The sequence below is a fragment of the Artibeus jamaicensis genome, unplaced genomic scaffold (genome assembly GCF_021234435.1).
Source record: "Artibeus jamaicensis isolate MK-2021 breed Jamaican fruit bat unplaced genomic scaffold, CSHL_Jam_final contig_540, whole genome shotgun sequence".
Classification (NCBI taxonomy): Eukaryota; Metazoa; Chordata; class Mammalia; order Chiroptera; family Phyllostomidae; genus Artibeus; species Artibeus jamaicensis.
Window position 1 is genome coordinate 2,618,599 of NW_026521879.1, and position 21,540 is coordinate 2,640,138.

The 21,540-nt window shown below is 36.6% G+C and overlaps 1 protein-coding gene across 3 annotated transcripts in view; it reads right to left on the reverse strand.

Annotated features, from left to right (window-relative positions):
- Positions 1-118, reverse strand: part of AASS (aminoadipate-semialdehyde synthase) — a 69,887-nt gene extending 69,769 nt beyond the window's left edge. For all 3 annotated transcript variants that reach the window (XM_053669969.1, XM_053669968.1, XM_053669967.1), the window contains exon 1: positions 15-118. The gene's annotated coding sequence lies outside the window, so the exon portion shown is untranslated. The remainder of the gene's footprint in view (positions 1-14) is intronic.
- Positions 119-21,540: the final 21,422 nt, after the last annotated feature.

Below are 21,540 nucleotides of genomic sequence, written 5' to 3' on the forward strand. Positions count from 1 at the left end.
GAGCCCCTTCTTACCTAGTCCTCTGAGGCGCCCACCTTCCCGCTGTCCGCCAGCTCCCGAGTCTCGTCTTGGAAGGTTAGGCCCTTAAGTCCCAGAAGGAATTGGGATGGGAGCCGGGAGGGAGGAGGTGTTTGCTCAACTTCAGAGGACGTCAGACCGCCTCTTCCCGCAGCCAATCAGCGGCCGCCCTAAGGGAACAACCTTCTCTTCCGCCAATCGGCGGCGCTGCCAGGTACTAGGCCTTGCCCGGCCCCTGCTCCTCCCCCCAAATCCTCTGCCTTTTCCATCACTGACCTGCGGGCATCACGCCCGCCAAGGACGGTTATCGACCAAGTTCGTAACTGTGTAGCTGAGGACATGCAGAGAAAGAGAGAGATGAAAATAGCCTGGATCTTACACACTAAATAGATGTATTTCCTGAAAAAAAAAAATAAAACCCCGCGAGCTCGTGTAAATAGTGTTTGTTTATAGAAATACACTTTTTAAAGCACTTTCACAGAGTCTCACAGCAGGCCTATGAAGGCAGATGATGGTTCTTGGAACAGTTTTGTTGGAGTCCAGCAAACTGAGACTGAAAAAGTTAGCGTATCCACATTCAACTAATATTAACAATCCATGTGTATCTGACAAAGTCCAACGTTCTTTAAAAGTCTGCACTAAGCGGGCCCTGGAGGGACAAGGGAAAATGCATTTCATAAAAACTAGCCTCAGCTCAAGATGCTGAAGGAACATCTGAAGCCCATCTTGGTCCTTCTAGGGAGTCAATGACCAGAGGGTAATCTTCCCTCCTGTTTTTATAACTTTCTCCAACACCTTTACGTTCTCAGACCTGACACAAAGGTGTTAAATTATTAAACTCTCGTGTCAATGATCTAAAGCCTAGAATGTTCTTATAAACTCCATTTTTATAAGCTCTCACAGTCACCTCCGATGCCTTCAATATGGGAGACCCATTCCATGACCCAGGCTGCTGGGTCAACACTCCTGAGATTTGGGACCACTCATGCTACTTCGCTCCCACCTTCTTTGTCTCCTCTCTTCCCTAGTTGTTCCTTTCTGTATTCTTTTCCTGCAAGACCATGAAGCTGGTAGGTGTGCATGTGGGCACTGGAATGAGACAAGCCTAGACAGCAAGTCATTTTGTCTTTTTAAGCTGCATTTTCCCCACCAGGAAAATGGGAGACATGGAAAATGAAGTTCTCAAAAAGAGAACTTGTTATCAATATTTGTAAGCTATTATTGAGGCTTATTGTTTTATTCTCTCTCATCCTCACTTCCCATGTATTTGTATTCAAATCTTACTCTCATTCTTAAACGACCTCTCTTTATGACCTTTGCCATAAAGAGAAAAGAGGTGGACATATGGGGGGAGGAAGGAATGAGGAACACTCCTAAGTTTGTTCTAATGATTTCTCAAGACTTCACATTTCCTACATAAACAGCAATTTTTGAGCTATCTTCTACAATGTGCCCACCTTAATAAAATTATTCTACTCATTAGAAACATGAGTTTCTCATAGCCAGAAAGTTCAAAGTCAAATGTTGTATAAAATAAGAACTAGTTTGGGAAAGAAAAGTTTCTAAATGACAATTACTGTGTTCCCTGAACTTCAAATTCACTTGAGAATGAAACATATCTCCTTCACCTACAAGGATTTTAAAAATCTGATCAGGTAAGATAAGAATAAGAAACATTCACAGATAAATTGCAATTTCTGAAAACAGCTTCCAAGTTGAGATAATAATGTCCTGGGGGACCCCTCCCCCACTCTTAGGTGAAAGAAACAGAAAATTTATTACTGGAAACACTGGTTTACCCCCCTACCATTAGCAGTACTTAGGAGCCTTCCTGAAAAACATTTGAGAAAACTCTAAGCCCCTTGACATTTTCAGGGACAACCTTTGTTGGTTTCTAATGTTTCACCAAGTCCCCAAGGGTCTGTGGCACCCCTGGAGAGTCACACGTGCAGGGCGTAACTCAGGGGGCAAGTGACTGCCTTCCCCTCCTGCTTAGTTACTGCTCTAAGTCTGCCAGGACTTAGAAATTTCCGTTACACATCACTGTATTTTATAAAGTGCATGAGAGTTATATGCTATAATATAAGCAAATTTGGAAAATAACATAAGGAAATTTGGGAAATGCAAATTTTGTAATATATCTCACTGACACATGCTCAATCTAATATATTCAAATAAATGGTAGGAAATCCAGTTCTCCTCTTCTCAGCTTCTCTTGAATGAACGTAAAAAAAATAGATGCCTTGAAGGAGAGAGAAAAGACTGGAGACAAGAGAGACAAAGTAATTAAAATGAAAGTGAAACACAAGTGTAATTTTCCTATAATAACTAGTAAGTATAATTGAGCTAGAGGTAAGGAAACTCAGGACTTTCTTTTTCTAGTCGCTGTCTGGGTCAGGTACAAAATGAAGCCAATCTTTTATAGTTGTCATATGGCTATTGAAAAAGGAAGGACAAAAGAATATAAAAACTGGCCCTGGCTGCTATGGCTCAGTGGATTGAGCACCAGCCTGGGAATCAAAGGGTCACAGGTTCAATTCCCAGTCAGGGCACACTCCTGGGTTGTGAGCCAAGTTGGGCCCCCAGTAGGGGGCACACGAGAGGCAACCACACATTGATGTTTCTCTCCTTTCTCTTTCCCTTCCCCTCACCCTAAAAATAAATAAATAAACTATTTTTAAAAGGAATATAAAAATTGTTTTTTGCAGTGTAAGAAGTAGCAACCAGGAAAAGTAATCACAGCATAGGCAAGGTCACAGCCAGAGCAGAGAATTAAAAGAGAACATATCCCTCACATTGAAATGACTCTCATTATAATTGCTATCAGTACAGCTTCTCAGAAACGAGTGAAATATGAAAGGAATGGAAAAAGAACTTCAAAGGAGGATGTGCCCACTGGAATGTGTAGTGTTGACACTGCCCATGATATGCGCAGGCCATTCTGTGTTTGTCATTCACTATTATCCGCCAACCCCCACCCCTGAAATAGAACAAAGGCAAAATGCCTAATATATCAGAATTTACAAAGTACAGAGAGTACTTCCTGGGCTTGTATACACAAGTAAGCTATAAATGTCTGTTAGCTAGTTTTTAAATGTAGTCAAAATAAACACTTCCCTAAAGCTAATGCCTAAAATGACAAAGGTGTGTCATATATACATATACAACATGACATATGACATAAGTCACCAACTCGATAGAAAAGGTTTTATTTGGATTATCACAAATATATTTTAATTAATCTATGTGCTTCTCTAGACTCAGACACATGACGTACATAGTATAATAATATTTGAAGGAAGACTGTGATGAGTTATATATATGGCAAACTCTAGAGCACTAAAACAGAGATATAGCTACTAAGACAAAAGGAGGGGAGAATTAATTGTAAAAGAATAATATGCCCAGAAGAGTAAGAAAAGAGAAAAATGGAACAAAGATTAGATGATAAATAAAAAACAATTAATATGGTGGTAAATTTTAATCCAACTATACTGATAATTATATTAAATGTTAATGATTAAACCATTCCAAAAAAAAAAAGGCAGAGCTTATCACATTGGATAAAATAAAACAAAATATACCAATATGCTACCTAAAAGAAACCTACTTTAAATATAAAAATATGGATAGATTTAAAAATAATGAATGCATAAATACATACTATATAAATACTAATCAAAAGAATATCTATATTACAAGGGATAAAGTGGGGAATTTCAAAATATAAAGAGGTCATATATAAATTACCTAAATATGAGAGCTAAAACTATAAAACTAGAAATAAACATGAGAAAATTTTGTGACATTGGGTTAGTCAAAGATTTCTTAAATTGGATACAAAAACTACTAATCATAAAAGAACTATTGATAAATTTAACTTAATCAAAATTAAGAACTTTTTTCTTTGAAAAACTTTTAAGAAAATGAAAGGGCAAGTCACAGACTTGGGAAAAAATATTTGCGGATCAAATGACCAATAAAGAACTTGTCTGCAGACTATAAAAAGAAGTCTTTCAACTTAATAACAAACATGCAAAGAGACAGAGTTTTTAAAAGAACAAAGATTTACACAAACATTTTACCAAAAAACATACATGTATTGCACATAGGACATAAAAATATGCTCAATATTTATTGGGCATTCAGAAGTTCCCTTAATTCATAGTTGGTAGGTTTATGTTATTAATGTATGTGGGAAGCTATTATTTCACGGAATGCATGGTCGCATAACTCCAGGAATTTGATGAGCAATTTCAACATTTGTGTCCCATAAGGAATAAAAGATGATGTCTCAGCCAGTGTGTTTGAGGGAGGGAAGGCCTCTGACACAGCTAGAGAATTGTTGATCAACAAATGAAGAAGTACTAGGAAAATCACTGCCAGACTGCAACTCTTATCTGCTTCATCTTTTTTCCAAATCCCTTACCTACCCTTTCTTCTCTTTATAAAATGGTCTGCTTGAGATGAGATGTTAAGATGGTTTTTGAGAGTAATAACGCACCGTCTTCTCAGATCACTGGCATCTGAATAAAATGCCCATGAAGATTCAATCTTTGTCTCTGATTATGGGTTCTAGTAGTGATAGGAATTATGACCATTGGCTTTTCCAGTTTCAATATCCCTAGGCATCAGTAAAATGTAAAATAAAACCATTACACACAGATGAATTGTAATAGTATATTTTGATAAAGATATGAAGTAATTATTACAGTCAAATATTTCTGATGAAAATTCAAAATGGCACAACCATTCTGGAAAACAGTTTGGCAGTTCCTTTTAAATTAAGCATATACTGATCATACAACCTAGCAATCTCATCTCTCTTCAGTAAACAACTCTAGGAGATTTACTTATAAAATCAAAATCTGGAAACAGTTCAAATGTCCATCAGCTGATGAATGAATCAACAAACTGTGGTATATAAACTAAAAAAGGGGCAATAAAATACTGACATATACAACATAGATGAATTCCCCAAACATGCTAAGTGAATAAAACTGTGGAAGAGGAACAAACTTTCCTCTACCCTCAAGGATTTCCTACCGGGCAAATAATCAAATAGGCATAAGAAAGATTAGCAAGAGGAAGTGACCAAATTTAATACATATAGATGTATGGGAAATCACATATATGAAAGAGTCAGAGGTCCCACATGCACCAATGTTACAGAGATAGAAAGGGGGAATCTACATATACAAGGTATTCTGAGCTAGGATGAGGTAATGGACCTTCAAAGGGTCATTTCAGAATGATAAAAGCAGGTTTTTAGTAAGTAGAAGTTTGCCTAAGATAAACCCAAAAAGATATACACCAAAACACATTCTAATTAAAATGTCAAAGGTTAAACACAAAGAGAGAATCATAAAGCTAGAGAGAGAGAAGCAGTTTGTAACCTACAAGAAAATTCCTATAAGACTGTCAGCTGATTTCTCAACAGAAACTTTGCAGGCCAGAATGGATGACATGAAACACTCAGAGAGATTAAAAGTAACATAATAATAATAGAAAAATTTAACGCCCCATTGACATCAATTGGTGGATCATGCAGACAAATAAAATCAGCAAAGAAATAGTGTCCCTGAGTGACACATTAGTCAAGATGGATTTAATTGTTTTTTTTAGAACATTTTACCCCAAAGCCACAGAATATAGATTATTTTCAGGCACACATGAAACATTTTCCAAGATAGAACACATTTTAGACAACAAAACAAGATTCAACAAATTTAAGAAGATTAAAATTATATCAAGCATCTTGACAGATCACAATGGTATGAAAGTAAACACACAGAGGCTAAATAACATGCTATTAAACAATGAATGGATTAAAAAGGAGATTAAGAAAGCAATGGAAAGATACCTTGAGGAAAATAAAAATGAAAACACAGTAACCCCAAAATGTATGGGATATAGCCAAAGCAGTTCTAATGGGGAAATTCATAGCAATATAGGCCTAACTCATGAAACAAGGAAAATCTTAAATAAAAAAATCTAACATTACAACTAAAGAAACTAGAAAAAGAAAAACAAAATTTAATATTTCTCTTTTGTAAGAAGAGAAAACAAATATTTTGACATGTTCCAAGGGTCCTTACTTCATTATTCCCAGATCAAGACTCAACTTATAACTTAAATTTGAAGGAGTTTATCAAAGTATATTACACATTTAGACATTTTATTAATTAGAATATAGTTCATTATGAACCAATACTTATATTATCTATTTAACTAAAGTGATAGTAGAAGATTTCAAAGACAAATATATAAGTATTCATAATTGCTAGTAAAACTTAGTTCTTAATATTGAGGAAATTCAATTTCTCAAGTAATCAAATATCTGATTAAGACAATATAAAGCACAGAAAATTATTTTGATAAAACACAGAATTAGAGAGAGATCCCTAGGTCTACCATGTGAGGACACAGAAAGAAATTGTGATCTGTGAATCAGATTAAGACTTATACCTGCCAATACTGACATATTGAACTTGGACTTCTCAGCCTCCAAGAGGCTGACATGAACAAACACACAAATAAAAATGGAACACTAGAGACTTCCAGCAAAGATGAAGGCTAAGTAGACATACTGTGCCTCCTTGCACAGCCAAAAGAAGGACACAACAAATTTAAAAACAAAAATCAACCAGAATGCCAGAAAAATCAAAGTGTATGGAAGTCCAACAACCAACAAGTTAAAGAAGAAACATTCATCCAAACCAGTAGGAGGGGCAGAGATGGGCAGCTGGGAAGAGAGGACTTGTGGCAAGGCTGCAACTGGCAGACACAGAGAGGCAGCAGATTGTAGACCTGGCAGTCCCACATGTGCATGCAGATAAACCAGGAGGAACAACTGGGAAGCAAGACAGACCACACAACCCAAAGCTCCAGTGCAGGGAAATAAAGCATCAAAACCTCTGATTGGAAATACCTGTGAGGGTTATGGCGGCAGCAGGAGAAACTCAGCCTCATAGTAGAGTTCATTGGAGAGACCTACAGGGTTCTGGAATGCACACAAATTCACCCACCTGGGAATCAGCAGCAGAGGGGTCCAATTTGCTTCTGGGTAGTGGGAGAAGTGACTGAAATCCAGCAGAGAGTCGAGCAAGTGCCATTGTTCCCTCTCTGATCCCTCCCCCACATACCACATCGCAACCCAGCAAAGTGGGCTGCCCCACCCTGGTGAACACCTAAGGCTCTGCCCCTTACTATGTAACAGGTTCAACAATACACACACAAAAAAAATGACCCAAAAGAAAGAACAGATCGAAGCTCCAGAAAAAATACAACTAAGTGATGAAGAGATAGCCAACCTATCTGATGCAGAGTTCAAAACACTGCTAATCAGGATGCTCACAGAACTGGTTGAGCTTAGTCACAAAATGAAGGAAGAAATGAAGGCTACCCAAAGTAAAATAAAGCAAAATATAAAGGGAACCAACAGCGAAGGGAAGGAATCCAGGATTCAAATCAATGATTTGAAACACAAAGAAGAAATAAGCATCCAACTCAAAGAGAATGAAGAAACAAAAAATCAAAACAATGAGGAGACTTCCAGGAAGTCCAGGAAGCCCAGAGAGTGCCAAAGAAATAAGACCCAAGGAGAAACACACCAAGGCACATTATCATTAATTTACCCAAGATTAAAGATAAAGAGAAAATATTCAAAGCAGCAAGAGAAAAGGAGAGAGTTACCTATAAAGGAGTTCCCATAAGACTATAAGCTGATTTCTCAAAAGAAACCTTGCAGGCAAGAAGGGGCTGGAAAGAAGTATTTGAAGTCATGAAAGGCAAGACCTACATTCAAGATTGCTCAATCCAGCAAAGCTATCATTTAGAATGGAAGAGCAGATAAAGTGCTTCCCAGATAAGGTCAAATTAAAGGAGTTCTTCATCACCAAGCCCTTACTATATGAAATGTTAAAGGGACTTACTTATCTAAGAAAAAGAAGATAAAGAATATGAACAGTATTGGATAAATAGATTAAAAAATGTACTTGAAAAATAACTAAATAAAATGTATTAATAAAAAAAGAATATGAACAGTAAAATGATGACAAATGCACAGTTATTAACAACCACACCTAAAACAAACAAAAACAAAAACAAACTAAGCAAACAACCAGAACAGGAACAGAATTACAGAAATGGAGACCTTGTGGAGGGTTTTCAGCGGGGAGGAGAAGGGTAAGAATTGGGGGGGGGGTGGAGGTACAGGGACTAAGAAGCATAAATGGTAGGTATAAAATAGACAGGGAGAGGTTAAGAATGGTATAGGAAACAGAAAAGTCAAAGAACTTATATGTACAACCTATGGACATGAACTAAGGGGGGAATGCTGGAAGGTTGTGGGGTGCAGGGTGGAGGGGGGTAGAGGGGAGGAAAGAATTAGGAAAACTATAATAGCATAATCGATCAAATATACTTAAAAAGCCAATGGCTTCCAAATCAATTAAACAAAATGGGGTATGCCCAAACCCACTGGTGAAGCCCTGACTCAAGCCATAATTAGATTTATAAAATATGGAAATGTAAGAATTGATAAAATTATAAAAATTGAAATGTTTAAACAGGATTTATGTTTTAGAAAGTTGTGTCCATTTTAATTGATTGCATCTCTTTTACCGGATTATATTGTGAAAATACATGTGTTTCACTGGGGATCTGGGACATGGAGGCTGTCTCTTCTTTCTCTTGGCTTTTAGAGGAAAAGGTTCTAAAAGGTGGTAAACTTTGTGACTGCTTGGATCCATGGTATTGTTTAATACTGCCAGAAATGTTTAGTGTTCCAGCTGAAATCTGATGTGATATTTAAAAGAATTTAATAACTTTCTAATCAGAAATTTGCCAAAATTGGAAGCTGAAGATTTAGAACCTGATAGGAATATTTTTTTGCAGCCCCATCTTCCTCTAGCTAAAAATAACACTCTATACACAGAAGGAAAGAAGCAAATTAGGGATTATGTATTCAGACAGGTACATTAACCTATGATGTCACTTAAGTTATCAAAATTTGAGGGCAATCGCTCTTACCTTACAAATCTCTGATCTTAGAGCCAAAAGTGTAGCTCTAGAAGCAGCTCAAAGCTGAGTTATATTTGTCAGTCCCATTTCCTAAGAGTAAAGAAAAAAAGTGGTGGGGTAACTAGGGTGTTTTTGAAAGCACAAATTGCTTCTATGGTTTTAAGGATCCCTTGCATGGGTAAATAAAAATCATAAGTGCTTTTTCCACAATATCAATAAGAAAGAAGTTTTAGCCATCTATATGGGTAACTTTAATTTATTCTGCCTGAAACACAGATTGGGTCTACTTGTTCTTTTACATGATCTTACCAATTCTAGGACAATAATTTAAAAATGAAAGCTAGGAAGTTTCTGTTCATGTCTGTATGTTCAGGTGTGTGGTGCATTATTTCATACCTTCAGATGGTTTTGTTAACTTATAAAAAAGGAGCTCTATTAAACTGGCTGAAAATAGCACTTATATAAAAGTCTCAAAAATATAACAAAAACTAATCTAAATGCTTTTTAGAAGCACATAATTTGGGAAGACATGATATTAAAGCTGGTTTGATTTGGTTTGGTGAAATAAGCATATCTTTAGAATCATCAGTGTTAAATAATACTTTTAAAAATTTTTATTTATTTGTTTTTAGAACTGAAGGGAAGGAGAGAGGGAGAGAAATATCAATGTATGTTTGTCTCTCATGGGTCCCTGGCTGGGAACTGGCCCACAACCCAGGCATGTGCCCTGACTGGAAATCGAACCGGGGTCTTTCGGTTCACAGGCCCGTGCTCAGTCCACTGAGCTACAGCAGGCAGGGCTAAATAATACTTTTATTTTACCTGGGTTCATTAGTCAAATAAGTTCATGTTATCTCTGTTGTAAAAATTTGTTAGCAAAAATTTACCTTGGTATGATGAAATTTTTGTAAGTAATCTAAACTTAATTGTTAAAAGCAAGTCAAATAAATATATGTAAATGGGATTAAAGAGTTTATTTTTTGATAACTATAGCAATAATTATATGTGTAATTAAAAAGTGAATTTCTAAATCTCTTTGGTAACTTGAAACATTAAAGTTTATGATACATATTCATAGACTATTTTTCAAATAAAATAAAATTATGAAATATTAACTACAGGAGATGGTTTTATTTTTTTAAGAAAGATATTTTGGTTTATAAGTAAATATGCCTAGTGCCACATTAAAAATTTTTATGCTATGAGCAAATATATATTTGTAGAAATTATTAAATGTGTTCGTAGATGTATCAATCTAAAAAATACTGGTGTAACAAGACAATTCACAATTGCTTACTTAGTTTTCTCTAGATAATAAGATTTTCAAACTTAAGAATTCTTTTACATGTAATCAAAGCTATAAATATTAGCCTTGCTAGTGTGGCCCAGTGAATTGAGTGCTGGCCTGTGAAGCAAAGGGTTGCCAGTTTGATTCCCAGTCAGGCCACATGCCTGGGTTGCAGCTCAGGTCCCCAGTAGAAGGTATGCTAACCACACATTGATGTTTCTCTCCCTCTCTTTCTCCCTCCCTTCCTTTATCTCTGAAAATAAATAAATAAAATCTATATTAAAAAGCTACATAAATTAATCATTATAGAGAAATAATGGTACACATGAAAACAAAATTGTATTAACAATAAAAAATAAGATATGAGAGTAGGAAAATATTTTCATAATAATGTGCGTAGAGACTACTGCTACCCAGTAAATACATGTGGCAGAAAATGCTATATTTCAGGATATGAAATACTTTCTGTTTCAATCCTCAATTTAAAGACACTTATAGGTTTTCACATTTTTCTTCCAGACTAAAATTTCTGAGATTATGCCTATGAAGATTAGGGATATATCACCAAGAAAATGGTTCCTTATCTATTTCTTAGCAAATAATAAGTCATGTGTATAGAGAATATGCATTCACAAACTAAAAGGAGTTGGACTGTCAGATTTAAAACTTTTAAATTCAGCCTATAAATAAGTCTCAGTACATTTATGATAAATTTGAAAATAACTTTAATACAATAAATACAATAATTTTAATACAATAAATACAAATTAAAGAATATTAATGGATTTTAAAAGGAAAAGGGCAAGAGATATGGAAAGGGAAAGAAAATTAAGTTTTCCTAAAGTGACACTCATCGCATCAGAATGAGAAAGAGGAAAAACAGGCAGAACTACCTGAATATAAAAAGGAAAGTTATAGAAGGTTTATGAAAAAGAAATCTTGATAGAAAAAATTTTAAGAGTGGTCAAGCTAAATAAGACTAAACTAAAATAATCGAGTAAGTTAATTTAAATATCAAAAGTAAACTGATACAAAATTAGAGTTTTCTCTTCAAGAAAGGACAATTGATCTGCTACTGATAAAGTGAAAAAGTTTTCTGCTTAGAAAGCAATAATTCTGTGTTTTTTTAAAAAATACATTTTATGATTTTGCTATTACACTTGTCCCATTTCCCCCCTTTATTCCCCTCCACCCTGCACACCCCCTCCCACCCACATTCCCCCACTTTAGTGTGTACCTTTTGCCTCCCTCTTCCCCTCCCACTCCCCTGCTGGTAACCCTCCATGTGGTCTCCATTTCTGTAATTCTGTTCCTGTTCTGGTTGTTTGCTTAGTTTGTTTTTGTTTTTGTTTGTTTTAGGTGTGGTTGTTAATAACTGTGCATTTGTCATCATTTTACTGTTCATATTCTTTATCTTTTTTTTCTTGGATAAGTAAGTCCCTTTAACATTTCATATAGTAAGGGCTTGGTGATGAAGAACTCCTTTAATTTGACCTTATCTGGGAAGCACTTTATCTGCTCTTCCATTCTAAATGATAGCTTTGCTGGATTGAGCAATCTTGAATGTAGGTCCTTGCCTTTCATGACTTCAAATACTTCTTTTCAGCCCCTTCTTGCCTGCAAGGTTTCTTTTGAGAAATCAGCTTATAGTCTTATGGGAACTCCTTTATAGGTAACTCTCTCCTTTCCTCTTGCTGCTTTGAATATTCTCTCTTTATCTTTAATCTTGGGTAAATTAATGATAATGTGCCTTGGTGTGTTCCTCCTTGGGTCTAATTTCTTTGGCACTCTCTGGGCTTCCTGGACTTCCTGGAAGTCCATTTCCTTTGAGAAATTGGGGAAGTTTTTCTTCATTATTTGTTCAGGTAAGTTTTCAATATTGTGCTCTTGTTCTCCTTCTAGCACCCCTATGATTCTGATGTTGGAGTGCTTAAAGTTTTTCCAAAGTTCCTAAGTCTCCTCATTGTTTTGATTTTTTTGTTTCTTCATTCTGTTTGAGTTGGATGCTGATTTCTTCTTTGTGTTTCAAATCATTGATCTGAATCCTGGATTCCTTCCCTTCCCTATTGGTTCCCTTTATATTTTGCTTTATTTCACTTTGGGTAGCCTTCATTTCTTCCTTCATTTTGTGACTAAGCTCAACCAGTTCTGTGAGCATCCTGATTAGCAGTGTTTTGAACTCTGCATCAGATAGGTTGTTTATTTTCTCATCTGTTAGCTCTTTTTGTGGAGTTTTGATCTATTCTTTTATTTAGGCCATATTTCTTTGTCTCGGTATTCCTGTTATGTTGTAGGAGGTGGGACCATTGGTATTTGCCAATGTGAGGCAATGCTCTTTGCTGCATTGTGGCACTGTCTGTTGGGGAGGGGTCAGAGAGGGAGCAATGCTGCTTGCTTACTCTGCTCTAGCCCCCCTTTCAATGAACTCTCTTGTGTGAAACTGTTTCTCCCACTGTGGCAACCACTATAGTAGTTTACAGGTAGATTTGAGTCTTTAGCTTCCTGTTCAGCCAGCCCCACCTTGATGTGCATCCTCTCCACTCAACTGCCCATCTCCCATCTCTGCCCCTCCTATCAGTCTCAATGACTGTTTTTTTATCTCCTTGGTTTCAGACTTCCATGCACTTTGATTTTCTGGCACTTCTGGTTGTTTAGTGTTTTCATATTTGTTATTATCCTTCTTTTGGTTGTGCAAGGAAGTGAAGTGTTTCTACCTACACCTCCATCTTGGCTGGAACGCTGGAAGCCATTGCTTTTTAAGTGCATTTTTAAATGACCTAATCTAATTAGAACATTCCTTGTAATAGTCATTGTAATTTGGCATAGTAGTTTGATAGGATCTTAGCTATATATGGAGTTAAGTCCATGTTTCTCTTTGGTCATATTTTAGAACTTTCAACCTGAGAGCTACCAAACCAAGTTCTTAGGATACAAAAGTTTTAGCTTGTTTTTCAGTAGGATTTCATCATTCTTTTTCTTAATTTTCTTCTTAAGTACAGGACAATTGTACTTCCAAAATTCCTTTTTTTTTTTACAATATTTATGAATCTCTGAAGGCAAATAGGAAGGGGTTTGAGTGGACTTTGATTTTTGTTCTAATTTCTGTCTTTCTCTCTTCTTATTAGGAGAATCTTAATGACTAGCTATTATACAATGCAAGACCTCTATAAGAAAAAAAATGTTTTTCGATTTAGAAGATTTTCCAATTAGAAGGATCTATCATTGTCTGTCCTTGAGGAGCAGGATCTCAAACCAATACTAAAATGCAAGAAACATCCACAAAGGAGAGGACAAAAAGATACAAACCTTCCAAGAAAGTTTCTAAAAATTACATGAGGTCTTGTCTTTAAACATCTGTTATAAAACACAAAGAATCATGTGCTTTCCCCTTTTTAACAGAATAAGGTTTAAGATTCCCTAAGCTTGGATCCACAGCCTACTTGCCTACCCCCCTAGATCCATGTGCATCATCCAGTCAGTGGAGATGTAGCTTCAGGTCTGTTACTCTGAGAGGAACAGGATAACACACAAAACTCCTTGAGAGCTTGTCATGGCTAGACAGAGAGCAAGGTACACCTTGGTAAGTGAATTCTCTGGATAGTGGAAGCCAGAGAGAAAATATTCTCACTAGTAATTAAGTCCAAGTTCTCAGGACACACAACAAGACAAAAGAAGAAAAATCAGACAGAATTAGTGAAAAACAAAATCCATGAGTTTTCATACCAAGTAACTGAGAATCACTAACCCAAGAAACTGGTTAAACAAATATTTTCTCAAGTCAATCAAAATTTAGAAGAGAGAAAAAGATTCTCACCACTTTCACTTCCATCAGATCTTATAGACAGAAATCTGGAGGTCTGCTGACATGGTAAGAACCCTTACTTTCTGCTGGCCTATGTCAGATGCCCCACTGATGGGGCACTAAATGTTGGAAAATCTTTAGTTTCAGGTAGAAGGTATGACCCACCCTGACTCCAGGAGACCATAAGCAGTTCCATCTTTGTGCCTCAGGAGGACTGCAAGCAACCAAGATGGTATCTGAGCCACTGTGTTCCAGAATGAGACACCTACCACACAGGATACAGATAAAGGTCACTGCCCAGGGCACAGATGAAAGAATGCTGCAGGTTTTTATCTGATTGACATTTTCCCTGAATTCCAAACCCCTTACCTACACTTTTCTTCTCCTTATAGAAAGAGTTGGTTTAGGAATTTAAGACAGTCTGTTAGGGTACAAACCTGCCATCTTCTCAGAACGCTAGCCATCTGAATAAAGTACCCATAAAGATTCAATACCTGTCTCTGCTTCTTGGGTCTGGCAGGTGACAGGCAGCATGAATGTCAGCTCTTCTGGTTTCACCACAATCTGCTCATCTGCAATAGCCTGGTGGGTAAACACAGGGTTCTAGCCAGTGAATTATCCTGCTCACAACGCCAACTGTAGGAGAGGAACAAATTTTCCTCTACCCTCAAAAATCTTCTGGCTGGTCTAATAATCAAACAGACATAAGACAGATTAATGAGAGAAAATAACCAAGACATACATGAGAAACTCAGAGACCTACATGCACAGGATAGAAATCGGGATCTAAGTATATAAAACATTCTGAGCTAGAGATGAGGTAATGCACCTTCTGAACTTCGTGGTCATTGCAAAATGATAAGGAGAGATGTTTAGTAAATAGAGATTTGCCTGCCATATAGGTAGGTCAAAAAGAGATAATTGCTGATAATCTCTTCTCATACGTAAGGCTACTAATTTAAGTTCTTCTAGGTAATAAGAGGAAAGACCAAAAGTTTCTTTAGAGCCTGAAGCCAAAAGTGCCCTTAGCACAGAACAATCCACATATCACAGAAGTACATCTTAGGGTGATTTGTCCCGCAAAGCCAAATATGTAAAACTGCATACTGTAGTATTCATTCATACGAAATTATAAGATAGGAAATACTATAGTGAGAGAAAGCAGATGGGTGTTTTCTAGGGTCCCAGAGTTGAGGAACATCAACTGATTGCAAAGGGCATTAAGAAACTTTTTAAAGCCCTGGCTGGTGTAGCTCAGTGGACTGAGCACGGGCCTGCGAACCAGACAATCGCGGTTCAATTCCCAGTCAGGGCACATGCCTGGGTTGCAGGCTGGTTCCCTGCAGGCCAGTTCCCAGCAGGGGATGCACGAAAGGCAACCGTACATTGATGTTTCTCTCCCTCTCTCCTTCCCTTCCCCTCTAAAGATAAATAAATAAAATCTTAAAAAAAAAACTTTTAAAATGTTTTATATCTTGCTTTCAGTTGTGGTTACATGATTATATACATTTGTAAAAACTCATTCAGACATGGACTTATGATCAAAAGGTATTACCATTTGTAAATTAAATTTCAATAATGATGATTTCAAAGAAAGTAAGCAGAAGGTTTACAAACTGTGGTCCAAAGGACACTGGAGTTATAAGCTGAGTGTTTGTGTCCCTCAAAATTAAGATGTACAAGCCCCAGCTATCAATGTAATGATATATGTAGATGGGCTTTTGAGAAGTAATTAAGTTTCTATTAGGTCAGGAGGGTGGGACCCCCATGATAATATACGTGTCCTTATAAGAAAGAGAGAGGTCTCTTTCTCTCTCCAGAAATACATACCAAAGAAACACCCTGTGAGTACACATTGAAAGAAAGTGTGTACACTCTATGAAGAGGAATTTCACCATGAATTAAATCTGCCAGCACCTTGATCTTGGACTTCCCAGCCTCCAGGACCATGATGAATAAATTCCTGTTGCCACCCAGTCTATGATATTCCATTATAGTAAACTTAGCTGATTAAAACAACTGGTAACTCTGGAAGAGATTAATCACTGTTCCAAGAACAACAGGTCTTCTGGTTGTGGAAGCTTGTGTGATGTCATGTCATAAATTATTCTCTAAGAACTTCACAGTAAAGAATGTAGAAAATCTCTTACAGCAAAAAAAGAAAAGATACTTGTTGACCAAGTTGAGAAAATTTTTTTTCATCAAAACTATTAATTTCTCATGGAACAATTTCCTTGAATAAACCGGTTTGGGAAGCTCTGGTGTCCAATTTTATTCTGAGAAGTTTGTCAGCAAGTGAAATAAGATCAACAGGTCTTTCACCTGATTGGGGAAAAATTTAATGAAAACTTTTTACAACCATTACTTTGTTTTTTAAACAAACACACAATAAAATGTATTTCTTTTTTAGTTCAGTTCTCTGAATTTTAATACATGTATACATTCATGTAGCCACCACCACAATCAAGCTAAAAAACAATTATATCACCCCAAAACTCCCTCGAGCTCAAATATCCTTGGTAACATCCTGCTCCCATTCCTAACTCCTGGAAACCACCAACTGGTTTCTGTCCCTATAGTTTTTATATTTTAAGAATGGCATACAACCCTGACCTGTATGGCTCATGTGGTTGGGCATTGTTCCACAAAGCAAAAAGGTCAGTTGTTCAATTCCTGGTCAGGTCACATGCCTGGGTTGCAGGCCCATCCCCTCCCTGTAGGGGTGTGTGTAAAAGGCAATCAATCCATGTTTTTCTCTCTCTCTCCCTCTTATCCCCTCTCTCTAAAAGCAAATAAATAAAATCTTTTTTAAGATGCCAAATAAATAAAATTATACACTATGTAATCCTGAGATTTGCTTCTTTCACTCGGCATAATGTCTTTGACATTTATCTAAGTTCTCATGTGTCAATAGTTCATTCTTAGTTATTGTACAGAATTATTCCATGGTACGCTTGTATACAGTTTGTTTATCCATTCACTCACTAAACGAAGGGCATTTGGGTTGTTTCCAACTCTTGGCAACTCTTGGCAATTATGAATAGAGCTGCTATAAATATCTGTGTACAGGTTTCTGGGTTTTTGTTTTGTTTTTCTACCTAATAGTGTGATTGCCAGGTTTTGGGAGAGTTTAACTTTGTAACTGCCGATCTGTTTTCCAGAGTAGCTCTACCATGTTTCACTACCACCAGGAATCCAGAAGAGTTTCAGTTATTCTGTATCCTCACCAGTACTTGGTGTGTATGTTTACTCATCTTAATTTTAGATATTCTAGTAGATATGTAGAAGTGGTATTAATTTGTGTTTTCCTGATGGCTAATGAAGTGAAATATCTTTTCATGTGCTTATTTGCTTATTGCTTTGTATCTAACTTCTGGTGAAGTGCCTTTTCAAGTATTTCTCACATTTTTAATTAGATTGTTTTGTTATCTCTTGAGTTTTGAGAGATCTTATATATTCTGGATAGAAGTCTTTTGTAAAATATCTGGAATGTAGCCCTGGCTGGTGTGGCTCAGTGGATTGAGCACTGGCCTGTGAACCAAAGGGTCACCAGTTGGATTCCCAGTCAGGGCACATGCCTGGGCTGCAGGCCAGGTCCCCAGTAGGGGGCCATGTGAGAGACAACCACACATTGATGTCTCTCTCCTTCTCTTTGTCCTTCTCTTCCCCTCTCTCTAAAAACAAATAAATAAAATATTTTTAAAAAACATCTGGAATGCAAATATTTTCTTTCTACCTCTAACTTCTTTTTTTTAAATTTCATGAACACTATCTTCCAGAGAGAAAACATTTTTATAATAAAGAAGTCTAATTTATTAATATTTTTCTTTTATGGATTATGTTTTTGATGCCTTGTCTAAGAACTCTTTGTTCCATCCTAGATCATGGAGATATTTTTCAGACTTACTTATAAAACTTTATATGGTTTTAAGTTTTACATTTAGATATATAATCCATTTTAAATTAACTATTGCATAAGATTCAAAGTTATGTCAAGATACATTTTTTGGCCACATTTTTCTGTTGTTTATGGTAGTCCAGTTGCTCATGCATGATTTTTGAAAAGGCTACCTTTTCTTCATTAAATTGCCTCTGCATCCTTGTCAGAAATAAATTGGCCACATTTGTGTAGCTCTATTTATGAACTACCTTGTCTAATTAATTTACATGTCTGTCTCTTTGCCACTATCACACAAATCTTGATTGCTGTAGCTTTATCATAGGTTTTAAAATCAAGTATTGTGATTCCTCTAACTTTATTCTTTCTTTTTAAAATTGTTTTGGCTATGCCAGTTCTTTGATCTTCACATATAAATGTTTTTATCTCACAAGAAATCCTGCTGTAATTTTGATCAGAATTGCAGGAGGGAAAGGGTGGAAAAAATGAATGAACAGAGTAAAAAAGTACCAACTGCCAGTTACAAAATAAATAAGTTCTGGAAATGTCATGTACAGCATGATGACTATAAGTAATGAGAGAATGGATGATAAATTTCTTGTAGACTAGGTCATGTTAACTAATCTCTCTATTCCCATTAAGATCTAGCACAGTGGCTAAGTACTCAAGACACATTTGTTGAATTAATTAGAGGAAGAAATAAATAGTAGTGTGCACAAATCAAACAGAGCTGGATATTTCAGACTCTGTTAAGTATTTGGGAGTTTTTAGATCTGGTTATTGTTAGCTGGAAGTCACCATGATGAGATTTTTTTATCACAAAAATCAGCAAACACCATGAAATCAGGGCTTTTTCAAGATAAGTATTTGCGGGTTGTGGGGGCGGGGTGCTGGTTTACCGCCACTTCTACTCACTCTAATCTTTCCACCTTGGAAGCATCTATCTTCCTGGTAATTTCAACCTGAGATGTAATAAGTTCTGAGTGTTTGCAAAAGAGGCAAATAGTGTCTTTTCTATCTGGGGTATTTGAGTTGTCATAGTGTAAGAAAGGGTTGGAATCTGGATGCCTTAAGAGATCTTAAACTAGATTTAGAGATATATGTGTATTTTTTTTCTCCTGAAACAGTTTTAAGTGCATACCCATACAGGCTTAAGAGAAGCCTAATATTTAAAAGTCAACATTGGTCAAGTGAACCCAAAGCAAAAGCTAATAAACTCTAAACTAAAAAAAAAACAATAATGATATTCTAAATGAGACTGGCATGATACTGGGAGAAGGCTTAAGGGGCTACAAGAGTAAGTTGCCCAAGGCACTGGTAAACAAGCTAGTGCAAGCAAATAGCAACCGGATCTGTGGCAGATCTCCCTACCCCCAGGTGGAGATGTGGCATGGGGAGGTGACCTGCCAGTCTAGCCTGAAAAGAACAGGACTGGCTGGGAAGCTGGATGGTTTGGGGGCACCCATGGAATTATGGACTGGAAGAGTTAAATGGAAGAATGGCAGAGACTCAGTGCTCTTTGTCTTTCTCCAGGATCTACCTGGACAATTGTGCTGCAGCTGCCTGCATTTTCCCAAAGGACGGTATTTTTAAATGGGAGAAGGAACTCTGGGTGTAGGCTAGGACAGGTCTGGCCTGGCAGAGGGTGAAAGGGTTATTTTTCTGTGGATGTTTTAGAGGAAACAGGCCCTGAGGTAGAAACCTGCCATTCTTCCAAAAATTGTGTAGCTTTTGAATGAAAGACTTCTTTTATTTTTCACCAAACCTCTGCCTCCAGGATTTGTGGGTGACAGGCAGCAGGACCCTATTTGATGTTTGGCAACACAAATGCGCATAAAATTCACCGACATTTTGTACCGAACAGTGAAACTGTTTCGTCCCATGCAATAGCAGCCTCAGAGCCTAAACAAAAGGCACAAATATAATCCTTCAAATACCTTTACCAACATTTCAAAGCCAAAGTCCAAATATATTGAGTACTGCCACTTACAAGCATTCCCGTGGCTCTTACGAAACATTACTCTGACTAGATTCTACCAAGAAAAATATATATATTCAGTGTCTCATCCCAAGTGCAGGGTGTTTCAAAACCACTATTCATGCCTCTCATATTTATCCTAAAGAATTGTTTTCTCTTCAGTTCAATGAGAAAATGCAGTCAAATAGATTGGTTTTAAAAGAGCATTATTTTTTAAAACCTGGTAATTGTTATTGCCTTCACTATATTGAAAGTCCTTTCAAAAAATCCAGACCCCAGTGTATAACTTGGTGAGCATTTAGAAGTAATAGAATTTCTCATAAGTTGGCTACTCATAGTCATTGACCCTTATTATTCTTCAATATATAGTAATAAAAACAAAGAACTCTTTATATTTCTATTTTGTGGTGTGCTGCTTAATATAACCATGAATTTCCCATTCTTCAGAGGTCAGACCCTAGATCATGTGAGGAATTCAATGTAGTTTTTTCTGTAAATTCAAACTAGACAAATCCCTATTAGAAAGACTATTAGAAATTTGTGAAATGAATAGCCCAGGATAAATGAATGGGGTTATAAGACCCATCTGCTCCAAAATTATGAAGCAGTTCTGGATAATTTCCTCTACCCCTTCTCTCCTTCTCTGTGTCCTTTCAGGTACAGATTTATCTAGAGTGAGAGAAGCTTAAGCCCTTCTCCCTCATATGTACCACTGTCACAGCCTCTGTTTCTGTGATTGAACTTCATAGAAGAATATGTGCATGTTTTTTCTTATTCACAAAATAGGATATTTTAATTGTAGTGAATTGAAACAACTCTCTCCTTCCACTCTGACTAGACCCCTGCCACTCAGGTGGAGCCATGTGGTAATAGTCACAAGCATTTTGGAGATCTTGCCAAGGGAAAGTGGAGCTAGAAATATATTTATTTTGGGTTCAGTAAATACATTTATGGTGCACAAGCCCTTCCATGAATAGTTGTTTCTAGGTATCACAGCACAAGAACACCTTCCACAATGTCCTACTACCACTGTACAAACACATCTGCAATCTGACAGAGTGTTCAGGATATGGACAATGTCTAGAACCAGATATATGTGAGCAGCAGAGATGTTAAAAGGCTAAAGTATGTGGAACCAGATGTTAAAAGGCTGAAACCAAAAGCCAGTCAATGGGACATTGTTCTAACTTTAGACATTTAAAATTTACACAAAGGAGATGATTCTCATTGAAATCTTTGGAAATAGAAGCTGCCTCTGTGAAGAACATAATTAATAAGACATTTATAAACAATCATAAATGTACTATACAATTTTTATCTTCTCGTGGAAATTATCTAAAATAGTATTTATCACAATCCCTATGATTATAGAGTACGAACTTGTAGCAGAACTGTAAATGTTACATTATATGACCCTCAACAGCCAATAAATAAAAGTAAATTTCAATTAACCGTGCTAGATGAAAGGCAAAACTACCTTTCCATTCTCTTCTTACCAAATGTCATTTCATGTGAAGAAATGATCAGGTCAA